Below are 12,233 nucleotides of genomic sequence, written 5' to 3'. Positions count from 1 at the left end.
AATTTGAAGAATGGAATTGCCATTTACAGACCAAAAAGATGGATGGAACAAACCAAATGCAAGAGTCAGGAATATGGTTTTGGACTTCTTAAGTTTGATACGTACTAAGTATATTCAAGTTTGGATGGTGAGTAGGTATTGGAAATATGATTCCCTATGTCAGGGTAAAAGCATAGGCAAGAAATCCAAAATCGACAGCTGTATTTGAAAGTTCATGGCATTATAGCCACTGCAATAAATGAGACCACCTAGGTAGTCAATGCAAAATGAAAAAAGGTCCAAGTACTGTGATCTCTGGAGGTCTGATATACAGAAACCAGCAAAGGAGCCTCACAAAGAGCAACAGACAATGTAAGAGAAACCAGGAAAAATAAATGAGGGCAGCGCCCAAGATGGGAGCTATTCCCCTCTAAGGAAGACAAAAGGTTTGTGACTCAAGGTGGTGTTTTTCAGGTTGTATATTTCAGGTGGAGAGGTATGGGGCTCGGGACAGTGGACAAAGGTCCTGAAGCGATTATCACATAGGTCACTGCATGACTACAGTCAGCATCACCCTCTCTTTTGATCATTTCTTTTAGATGTTATAATTGATGAAGAGGATGAGACCCACTGCTTATAAGTTACATCACCCATTTGAAGGACTTTCAGTCCCAAGCTTCCTTTCAAGGTACTAATGAAGAAACTTAATGTTAGGATATGCCAGGTCAAGAGAGTCATAATTAATATCTTTATATTATACAGATTTACCAGATATACCCTCCCCACTGTATACATGCCCTTCACCATGTGTGAGCTCTCTAGTCATTGACTAGCTCAATAAATATGTTTTTAAATGATGAATTAATGAAATAAAAGGCAAGCCCCCATAAACTCTTTATCTCTGTCCTTAGGAACACATTTTTGTAATAGTTTTTTCCTTCACAACTATATAACTTCTATTTTAAAAATGTTTTAAAATAATAAAGTGATTTCCCATAGATTGTCCCACTTAGCCGTCAAACATCTCTGATATAGCCAGGTAGGTAACATTATCACTACCTGATAGCTAAGAAAAGTAAGTTTCAAGGTCAGACATGTAAGTTAATGAGAAAACTAAGGTTAGAATCTAGGGTCCCTCAGGTCCTAGGCCAGGAAATACCCATACTTGATCATATTCTGCTGGGTTTTTTTCTTTCTTTTTTAATTTCTTATTTTACAAGGATATTTTTTTTTTATTTATTTTGAGAGAGAGAGCATGCAAGCAGGAGAGAGGGAGAGAGAGAGAGAGAGAGAGAGAGAGAGAGAATGGAAATATCCCAAGCAGGCTCTGCACTGTCCATACAGAGCCCAATGTGGGGTTTGAATTCACAAACCACAAGATCATGATCAGAGATGAAGTCAGTTGCCTAACTGGCTGAGCCACCTAGCTGCCGCATACTCTGCTATTTCAAACATGCTCCATGCACAAATGGGAAAACCAAAGCCCAACTCTGATTTCCTCTTAAAGCATCAACAGACCTGATTTTAAATCTGTTCTCATTTTACGACATCATTTTTTCATCAAATGAGTATGATGTGATTTACATTAGAAGCTACAAATTTAAGAAGTAAAATACAACTGTGTTTTTAATATATATATACATGATTATAATTAATTATATCAGAATGGCGGAACTGTTCTAGCCAATTTGTCACCTCACAGGGGTGTTGTAAAGATTAATTAGAATTAATCAGTTGAGTTATTTGGAGGCAAAAGCATTATAAAAGTGCTAAGCATGGTTATTTCTCTTTAAGATCAGTTTGACTTAAAAGAAGTCCTTGATCAGTAAAATATTCTTGAAAAGATTCACTTTACAGATAGTTGTAGTTCTGATTTGTTCTTGAAGAAGACTCCAAGTAGTGATCTCTTTGGTTTTGATCTAATACAATGAAGACAAACAAATTTGATAATAGAAGTACTTGACAGTTTTACTTGACTGAAGAAAATATTTGCATGCTATTTGTTTCAATATTCTCTTTCTTCTACTCCAGTATACAAGCATTTAATTATTATGCTTAGTATTTTTTTCATAATATACCAAAAATGTCAACTGACAAAATCCTGTAAGACAAACAGAATATCTATTCACCAATTAGGCAGCATTTAAAATGATTAAGCGTTTTTCTTAAGTGTGGTTTTGTTAAAACAGCTTTCATTTTAAAATGTCAAAACTTATCAAAAAGCATTTAGCATGACTATAGACGTTCCACCTAGAGATAAGGAAAGTTGCCTTTACATAACACATTTCTTAATTCATGTTGGTACCGTTTAAGACCACTCTATATAAATATTTTCACACATCTTCTCTCCTTTGGCTGACCTCATCTTCAATTTTACCTTACTTATCTGTGAGAATTCATTTTAAACATGTATATGAACAAAAACAGATCCATGTTAGTGACTAAGATACTGACAACAGCAAACTTTGAGGTAAATTTTTATTAGTATCAGGGCTCTAAGAGAATATTCAGTAATTTAAAATATAAATTTTAAAAGTTTAATCCCACTCACACCTGATACGGAAGGCATAATGAATTTCATTGGGTATAGTAAATTAAACAAATTCTAATCGAGAACTTTTCATGAGCAAAGAAGAGTTGTGCATTTCTCTGATGTCAGAAGCCTGGTTCATCCACCAACTCATCATGCTGCATGAGAAACTAATCAATGGTGAGTTAATTTGTTTAGTAGATTTTGAATAAATGGTCTGCTGACTGATACCATTCCTCCTCTGATTCCTTCTAAAAGGCAAAGCAGAGCAGTTTTTGTGGAATATTAAATATATTTTCTAATGTCCTTCTTAAAAAGAAAAAAGCTTAAGAAGGAGATTTCTGGAAAAGGCAGCACCAATAGTGTTTTGTTTTGTTTTTTATATAGAGATAAAATCAATTCTTAAGTTGGAAAAGTTATCTGGTATTTCTTATATATATTTATCAATTCAATCCTTCCTTTTTTTTTCAATCTTTACTTTCTACAGTATTTAAAATCATCCCCTACCATTGCCCTGTTCTAGAACAAAGCAAAGCTCAAAAATTGAAAATCTTGCTTGTGTGTATTAGTTTCTGTTAACTGCTATTACAAAAAAATAGGAAAATACAGTGAAGATTCGCATATAAATGTCACTCTATGGTATGTAATTAATTGATGTAGAACGGGACCGTTTCTCCCCCCACCTTTTTCTTTTTTTTAATATTCCATGTGTAGGAAGCACAAACCAATGGGAAGACTACAGACAGACCATGGAATCATTCAAACCAATAATCAACATTGACTTCTGTTTCCTTCTGATTTTGTACTTTTGAATATTAATGTGCAGAGCTTCAGTTTCTAGGGCTTTAAAGGACAATAACAAAGCTCACAGAGTTGATTTGAAGATTAGTTAATATGTGCAAAGCTCCTACTAAAGCATGGCACTAGGTAGGCACTTAGTACACAATAGTCAGTACTCTTATTATCCTCTTGAAATGGGAAGGGATATGGACTCAAGTTTCACTTAACCCAAAAGCACACAAACCTTTCTCAAACACACCATTTATAGTAAGTGTCACTGATTATTGAATTGAATATAAATACAGAAGTTTCAGACAAAAGTGAATAGGTTAGCAGGAATAGGGAATTACAGTAAATGAAACAAGCAAATGCTTAACAGGAAATGCACTGTTTCCTATAATGTTGTCAGCCTGCTTCAAATAGATCACAGGATTTTTAAGTTCTGGATGAATCATTATTCAACACCTCTTTTCTTGATTAATGTATTTATAACCTTAATGCAGTATTCGTTGGCATGAGTCCACAGAGAAGTTTAAACATCTCCAGACACTAACTTTCTCCAATTCTGCCCATTTCTTTGTGGGACAACTGCAATTTCAGCCTCGTGGATCCCTCACCATATGCTCTATCTAAAATATTTAATATGCAGGTATTTTTTAAATTTACTTGTCGATTTCAAAAACAGGACTTCTGGGAGCAAAATACAGTTTGCATTGTCAGCACCTTGTTCCACTGCTGCATTTAATGAAGTAATTGGATGCCTACCCGTCAAAGATGAAGTCATCTCTAGTCCCATCCCTCTCCCAGGAGCTGTATACAGCATGGTGACTCCAACATCTCTATCTTTTCTGAGGCTTTTTTTTTTTTTTTTTTGGTATGCTCCAGACTTACTTCTACCTTCCACTGGAAAAATCAAGTTGGATGAATTCCAAGTATTTCCCAGCCAACTGTGCAAAAGTGAATTCCTTACCTTTATGCTAACAATTCCTCTCCCTGACTTTCTTTTGTCAAATCATACCACTGTGTAACCAGTCACTTCAGCCAGATCTGGTATATGGTACTCTTTCCTCTGCATGTAATGGTCGCTTAAGCAGATGAATTCCGCATACTACTCTGGGTATCTGTTGAATCTATCCTATTCTGTGGCCTTATTTCAGGTCCTCATCGTCTCTCACCTGGATGATTTCAAGTTCCTCTAATCATTTTCCTCATTATCCTTTCAAATTGGTACAGTAAATCCCTTTATATTATGGCTTTAAGGGCTCCTGGGTGCCTCAGTCGGTTAGGCGTCCGACCCTTGATTTCAGCTCAGGTCATGATCTCAGAGTTCGGAGTTCGAGCCTCATGTTGGTTCTGGGATGGCAGCATGGAACCTGCTTGGGATTGTCTCTCTCTTTCTCTCTCTCTCTGCCCCTTCCCCTCTCGTGCTCTATCTCTCTCAAAATAAATAAATAAACTTAAAAAAAAATGTACTGGGGCTTTGGGTATGTCCTTAAAAAAGTGTTCTCACTGTTTTGAGTGATCCTGTATAAAGGTAAGTTTTCTGACCAAATGACTATGGAGAGAACTTTAGTTAAGTAACTGGGCTTTCTGTTAGGCTTGCCATGGCATTTAACAGGCTAATGTCAATGCTTAAGAGAGTTTTAAGCAAAGAGCTAACATGTGTGTATTTGTGCACACATTTATAATTTAGGGATGGCAGGGAAACTGACAAGATTAAATTCAATGAAACATGCTTTTGAACGTTTTGAAAAATATAGTCTCTACCATACTAATTATACATCATGATGGTCTGACACTGTGTTTTTATTTTTTGCCTTCATCTCTTTATCATAGCATATCATTCTGAAAGTGGCTCTCTAACCCTAGAATGAGATCAAGCCTCCTATGGCTTACCTAGGGTTTTTAAAGTTTTAACAAAATTACCTTCCTTGGAAGCAGATAGCTGCCCCAAAAGAAAGTTTAATTTAATTACACCTAAAATAGGGGGGGAGGTCGGGGTTTAAAGATCCCTGGCTTCCAAAAAGAATTTACAGAAATATTCCTTTAAAATGTAAGCATACTTAAAAATAAGTTGTTTTTTTTTACAGACCTCACTTGAAAAACTAAATGGTAAATGTAAATCTTAAATAATTAAGATCTTCTGTGTACTGAAGATAAACAAAAATAAAGAATTATACCCAACTGCTAACAAAGTGAAGTCAATGTAGAAAAAAAAAAAAAAAGAATTGAGTTCAATGCACAAGTATTCAAACTATGTATACTATGTTAGCAACTGATTTCAAGTATTGAGACAACCTAAAATTTAAATTGCTATTTCCCTGGATTTCCTTAATTTTATTCCAACATCTATTTTGTGAGCACTGAAAAGGAAAGCTGATGAAGTCAGTGGTGCATTTGTAATTCCACCATAAAGCATAGGGAAAATGCCATCTCTCTATGTCCAGAGAGATGTAGCCTTAAATATCTGTCATGCCAGTTCCTAAATTAGTGGACCTTCTTGAGTTCCATTTTCCTTATAACTAAGGAGACCACAATACTAAGTTTACCTGTGCTTAAACCAGACCAAGAAGGAAAAGCACACCAGCACAGTTATTGGTACCTAACAGATGCTCAAAAATGTTCTCCCTCTTTCTCTGAATCTTCTGGTATTTCTATCGTATCAATAAATAAATTAAAGAAAAAAGGGATAGGATAGCAAAAATTCTAAAAACATGTATTTTATAATACTTCCTACATTTCACACTACCCAAAAGCAAGTTAGTCTCTTGCTTAGTGTTGGACATTTTTAAAAAGCCATTCTCATTTTTTTAATAAAAGCAATGACCCACTCTTTTTTAATTATTAGACTGTTTATAAGCTATGTGATTATATTTATGTCTTGAATATAACATTAATCCTACAAGTCTAATCTTGAAGGAGAAAAACTCAATTACCTTTGAAACTATTACATTTGTGCCATAATATTTATTGCAAGGGAAACACTGTATTTGATTTTTCAGAGGAGAAAAAAATTATTTTCCCTCATTCTTAAAACCAATAGTATCAAAGAGAATTAAGGGGACTAAAGTCTGTTATTCTGCTGATCAAAGTAAAAAATGATCAGGTGCTACATAATTAACATTTACCCTATTAACATTAGTTAAAAAAAATTAAACATCAAAACATATTAAACAATTAAGGGCAAAACAACAAAGCAGTTGGCTTAGAAGACACTGAAGTTCATAGTGATTTGGTGGTAAGAACACAGATTTTAGCTGTAGAGAGCGCTGGTCTAATTTCTGGTTCTACCACCCGCTACCTACGAGAGCCGCACTAAGGCTTTCCAGCCGTCGGCTTTCTCAGCTACGAATTGCTGATGAGAAGACATTGCTTTGTAGATGGGAGCCACTTAATTACTATACCCCAAAAAAGAAAGAAAATATGAAATATACCTCTCAATACTTCAATGAAAATAACAATTTTTATGTTTCATTGATTTTTCACATATCCCCCAAATCCATGTTACTACTTAAAACACTTTGGTATTTAGTTCTAAAATACTAAACGTGGTGTTTCCATTCTGTCATTCCCGCATCCCAAAGCCAAGACACTGCTGCCATCTGAGATAATAAGAATCGGGCTCCCTGCCCCTAAGACAAAGTTGACAAGTGGCTTGTTTTCACCCAGCTGGTTAAGTTCAATACTTGACCTTTTTGGCTAGAAATATGATTGACTCCTGGTTTGATATTCCTTGTGTGTGTGGACTCTAACTCTGTCTTCAGGCCTGAGGGAGTCCAGCTATATCATTTTACAGACTGAATAAGAGTAAGACAGGGTCTAGGACTCCCCAGTGAGCCTACTGGCCAATAGTCCAGTTACATATCAGTGCCATCTGCAGGCACAGCTGGCACATGTCCTGCTCATTAACAGGGCTGCATACAGTCTTTCTATGTTGTAAACATACAGTTTGGGACGTGGTTTTTTTTCCCTTTCATCTCTCTTCACTTTTATATCTCTCTTTCAAGGGTAAGAACAACCTCCTAAATAAGTTTTATGTAATATGGTAAATACTATGGTTGTCTTATAGAAGTGATTTTTTTAATTTTTATTTTTTACTCTATTCCTTAAGTTTTTACATTTAAAAATGCTCTTTTAGTATGAAAGTTGCACTTGTATTGCCCGGGTAGTAACCAATTTATAGAGGCAAACATTGTACCTCGCAAATCCTAAGATCATATCAATAGCAAGAGAAATGGCTCCTTCCTGAATACTCCACACGGCACGCTTGCTCTGAGTACTTGTATTTGTGAGGAATCTTCTGTTGATGAAGTAAATATAAATATCCCACCATGTTGTGAAGAACAAGATGACTCTTATGTTTCTTTATGGAAAGTCAGTGCCTTGGTTAGTTGATTAGACAGCTTTCCTTAAGATACAGAGTTTTGTCTTTTCAACTTGATATTCTACATTAAGAAGTGTTTACAATGATGTTTCTTTTGCTTTGCCAAATGCGAAGGTAGAAGATAATTGATTGAGGGGCACCTGGGTGGCTTAGTAAGTTCAGCGTCTGACTCTTGATTTCGGCTCAGGTCATGATCTCACAATTCGTGGGATCAAGCCCTGCTTCGGGCTCTGCACTGGATGTGGAACCCATTTAAGATTCTCTCTCTCGGGGCACCTGGGTGGCGCAGTCAGTTAAGCGTCCGACTTCAGCCAGGTCACGATCTCGCGGTCCGTGGGTTCGAGCCCCGCGTCAGGCTCTGGGCTGATGGCTCAGAGCCTGGAGCCTGTTTCCGATTCTGTGTCTCCCTCTCTCTCTGCCCCTCCCCCGTTCATGCTCTGTCTCTCTCTGTCCCAAAAATAAATAAACGTTGAAAAAAAAAAATTAAAAAAAAAAAAAAAAGATTCTCTCTCTCTCCCTCTTTCTCTCTCTCTCCCTCGGCCCCTTTCCTCTCCTGGTGTGCTCTCTCTCTCTCTCAAAACAAATAAATGAAAATTTTAAAAGAAGATATTTGATTGAAGCCATCAAAAGTTAACTCAATAGAGCTTGTTTTGAAAGAGTGAGAAAAAATTATGTAAAAATGTGTATATATGTAATGTTTGTTTGGAAGCAGGTAATACTGACAATACTTTCAAGGGCTAAAAGTTGCCCAATTTAATGCAAAATATTTCATCTACTGAATGTTTCCATCAACCAACTTAGTATCTTTAGCTTGGTCATCTGTCTCCCTGCCTTGAAAGGCATGACAGGCCCTTTCTCAGACGGAGTTAGCCAAGTGACCCCATTTTGGGGAAGCATAAACATTCGAGGCATCCTGATGTTTTCAAATTCCCTTTGCTAAGGCCCTAATATGAAGCTGCATGTTCTCAGCCTCTTGATCTTGCTTCTTCTGGAAGCATGGAAGGAGCTCTGATACCAAAGGGAGCAGTAAGTCAATGGGGCTTGCATCATTTACTAAAAGCACCAGGTGCCCCTCAGCGTTCTCTCGAGTTTTCATTACTTACTGCAGAATGACATTTACCCATGAGAAAGGGGGCTCCTTTCAAATAAAGAGAGACAACTTGGATTTTCCACTTCCTCAGGCAATGGCTCTCCTCTGTTACGGTGTTTTGGTCATTGTAAAAAGTCAGCTCTGTTTTGTACAACCACCAAGCCTAGGTTAGCAATGCTCCCAACAGTGCTATGTCTCCACTTTTTTTTTCTCAAGTTAAATACTATAATTTGAAATCTCTTAATTTTTTGCCTATTGTATGCAATAGGAGTGACTATAGCTTGCTCATATATACCAAATGGAAGACGAAATGCTCAAAAAATTAAAAAACATACCAAATAGCTATTCAAATCAGTTTTTTCCACACACAAGTACACTGATATATTAAGGGTAGATTTTAGAAAGCTAATGTGTATCCTCTAAATTTCCAATTCTAGAATTTTCTATCATCTATCTCACCATCCCCTTTATTCTAATTATTTCTCCCAGTCACATGCTACCGTAAAAAAACCATTTCCTTTGGAGCATTCCTAACGAATGATAATGATGATATTCCTAAGGGATTATTCCTAAATCACTTCAAATTCTTTGATAAACATCCTTTGATAAACTCTTGACATGCCCTAAATTTCAACATAATATTCTTTATTTGTACACATTTTTCGTTGAAATTAATCGTTTGTAATTTCAGTAAGTTTTGCTTCCTCAAGTCAATTCAGTGTCTCTAGTATGTTTGGATTTTATCATTTATAATGCACTTCAATTTCTTTAACCCATTAGAGAGTGTTCAAAGGAACACTCAGTTCCCAACTCAGGGCACAAACACAAGAGTACTTTGAAGCCAGCCCTTGTTGAACAGAAACACAGGAAAGAGCAGAGATTTGTTAGCTCGTGTCATTTTAAGGAAGAAGTCTTTCTGTGGATGTCCAGCCACATGAGGGAGAAGCACAGTTTCAAACAAGCCAACCTAGCAGGGGATAGTTCACCCCCCTTCCCTGCTGGTCCAGTAGATGGATAACAGGTAAATAACCCAGTGTTACATTTTCCACTGGGATGTCTCCTTGCCATCCATTTTAATTCATATTTGTTATAATAAGAGAGATGGTCACCAGCACATGATAGTACTTTGTTCAAAGACATAGTCGCCACATTGATATCCCAACAAAATCTCACTAGGAGAAGGGGGAGATACCCAGCTGACTATTAGACTGAAGAAAGAAAAAGTCAATCAAGGAATTTTGTAATTTTGGCAAGATTCTTTTCCCTATTAAAACACTTGACAAGATTTTCCTTGTGCCTTTGTCCCAGCAAAGAGAAATTCTGCTTTTTATTTATTTTTATTCTCCAGGATTTTTTGGTGTGTGTTTTTGTTTTTTGTTGTTGTTTGTTTGTTTTTAAGGTTTCTTCTTGCACACCAATGAATTCTTTTCTGGGATAGATAAGACACAATTTTTTTTTTTTACCTACTTTATGGAGTTATTTTTATTCCCACTTAAGTGCTAGGTATCTGAAAGAGACTTTGAAATGAATTCCATTTTCTAACCTCCCAAGGGTGAACATACAAGTTTACCTTCTGTATTTTCTGTAGTAGCGCAGCTGGAACTAGAATTCTTCTCTCTCTTGCCCTCTAGTGCAGCTTGTCAATATAACATTGCTTATCCCTCCTGACTCCTTCAGCAAGTTTACCTATTTGATGCGACTACTGTGCCTTTTGTTAGGGCTCATTATTTATACTCCACATGGCAGACAAGCGCCCAGAAGATAACGAAGTGATATAGGAAAAGAAGAAGGGAGATCGTGCGGAGTCAAGGTGCTGAAAGTTCAGGGGGAGAAAAAATTCTGGTTGAAAAAAAAAATTTTGTGCTACTCTTTGTCCTATAAACACTGCTGCCTACTTAGGAAATAATAAAACCGACACAAATCAAGAAACGTCTGCCTGAGTCCACTTGTAAGGATGAAGAGATAAAGGAGTATAAACTTGCAGGGAAACAAGACTTTATCCCCTCTTTTTGCTCCATGTCCCGCCACACCTACAACAGGCAAATTTCAATTGCAAAGTGTTATTTTTTCCTCTTTATGAGGATTAAACAGCTAATTTGATACACAGCTATTTTAAACAGTGGGGTTTTTTTTTGAATACAGGTAGATAAGTATCACATATTCTTCTGCTTTTCTTTGATTTTGCATGTTATCTCTGTTCTATTTAAAGTCTGCAATCTTCAGCACATTTCCAAAATATATGGGTATTCAATGACAACATGAAGATAGTTTTTATCTGCCTTAAAAGGAAACACCCTATTGTCAACTAGGATGGCACCAGGTCTTTGTGTCATCTACGTTCCAACCTAAGTCATTAATCTATACTAATGACCACATTCCAAATATGAATTAATATGAATAGAATACATGAGCTTATACAATAAATACTATACTCTTAAAACTAATGTTAGTAAAGAAAGTTGTGCTAAAGTAATTATGCTTTTAGCCGTCCACTGCATCATTGATTCTCCATAATCCCTCTCATTTCCTGAAAATAGCTAAGTCGAAAGGTGGTGCAAAACGCAGACCACGGAATGACTAATTCAGGTCAATGAGAGTTTCAATTCTTAACTACTCGGCCAATTTGATCAGGAGACAATAATAATTCAGATGCTTTATGTCTTAAATGACTGGAAATTTTGAGGCATTTCTACTACGTTATATTAAGGGCAGAAGTCATTTCCTTTAGCCTAAGACCCAGGCAAGCATAACAGAAAGGATAGTAAGGCCATTTGGTATAGACACTTCCTAGCTTAAATTCGTGGAATCTGAAGGAGTTCATTTAAATTACAACTTGTCTTTCAAGACAGCAGCTTGACTCTGAGTAATTGAAATCAGGGTTTCTCAATCTAAGCACTATTGAAACTCTGGGCCAAATACTTCATTGTTCGGAAAGACTGTCCTATGCATTGCAAGATATTTGGTAGCACTCTAGGCTCCACATACTAAATTCCAGTAGCACCCTCACTCAACTTGTGACCTCCAAAAATGTCTCCAGATATTAACAAACATCCCTCAGGGCACTGGTGTATTAAAAAAAAAAGAAAAGAAAAGAAAAAGAGAACAAACGAGATCAAAAACCTCCCAAACTTCCCCTGGCTGAGAACCACTGATCTAAACCAGTATTTTCATTTTTTGCTAGTATCAAAAAAAAAAGAACACTGATAAAAGGAGTGAATCTTGAATGAATAGGATAGAGCAATACTACAGTGGGCATTCTGCTTTTATTATCTCTAATCCTCAACATGATCCCATGTGAGGTCTTTATGCTATTTTATAGATAAGCAACCTCGAGTAGGAGAAACTGTTTCAGTATCAAACAAGCAACTGGAAAAGCCAAAATTTCAATCTAAGTCAGATAGATTCCAAAGCCAGTATTTTTCCACTACTGACTTTATAATAGTTAATGCTTATCAATCTTCTACTACCAA

The 12,233-nt window shown here is 36.3% G+C and overlaps 1 pseudogene; it reads right to left on the bottom strand.

Annotated features, from left to right (window-relative positions):
• LOC123592714 overlaps positions 1-6,659 on the bottom strand; it is a 91,290-nt pseudogene extending 84,631 nt beyond the window's left edge.
• Positions 6,660-12,233: the final 5,574 nt, after the last annotated feature.

This window comes from Leopardus geoffroyi, chromosome D4, assembly GCF_018350155.1.
Source record: "Leopardus geoffroyi isolate Oge1 chromosome D4, O.geoffroyi_Oge1_pat1.0, whole genome shotgun sequence".
Taxonomy (NCBI): domain Eukaryota; kingdom Metazoa; phylum Chordata; class Mammalia; order Carnivora; family Felidae; genus Leopardus; species Leopardus geoffroyi.
The sequence above is the reverse complement of the archived record's forward strand: the minus strand, read 5'-3'. Positions and strand labels throughout refer to the sequence as shown.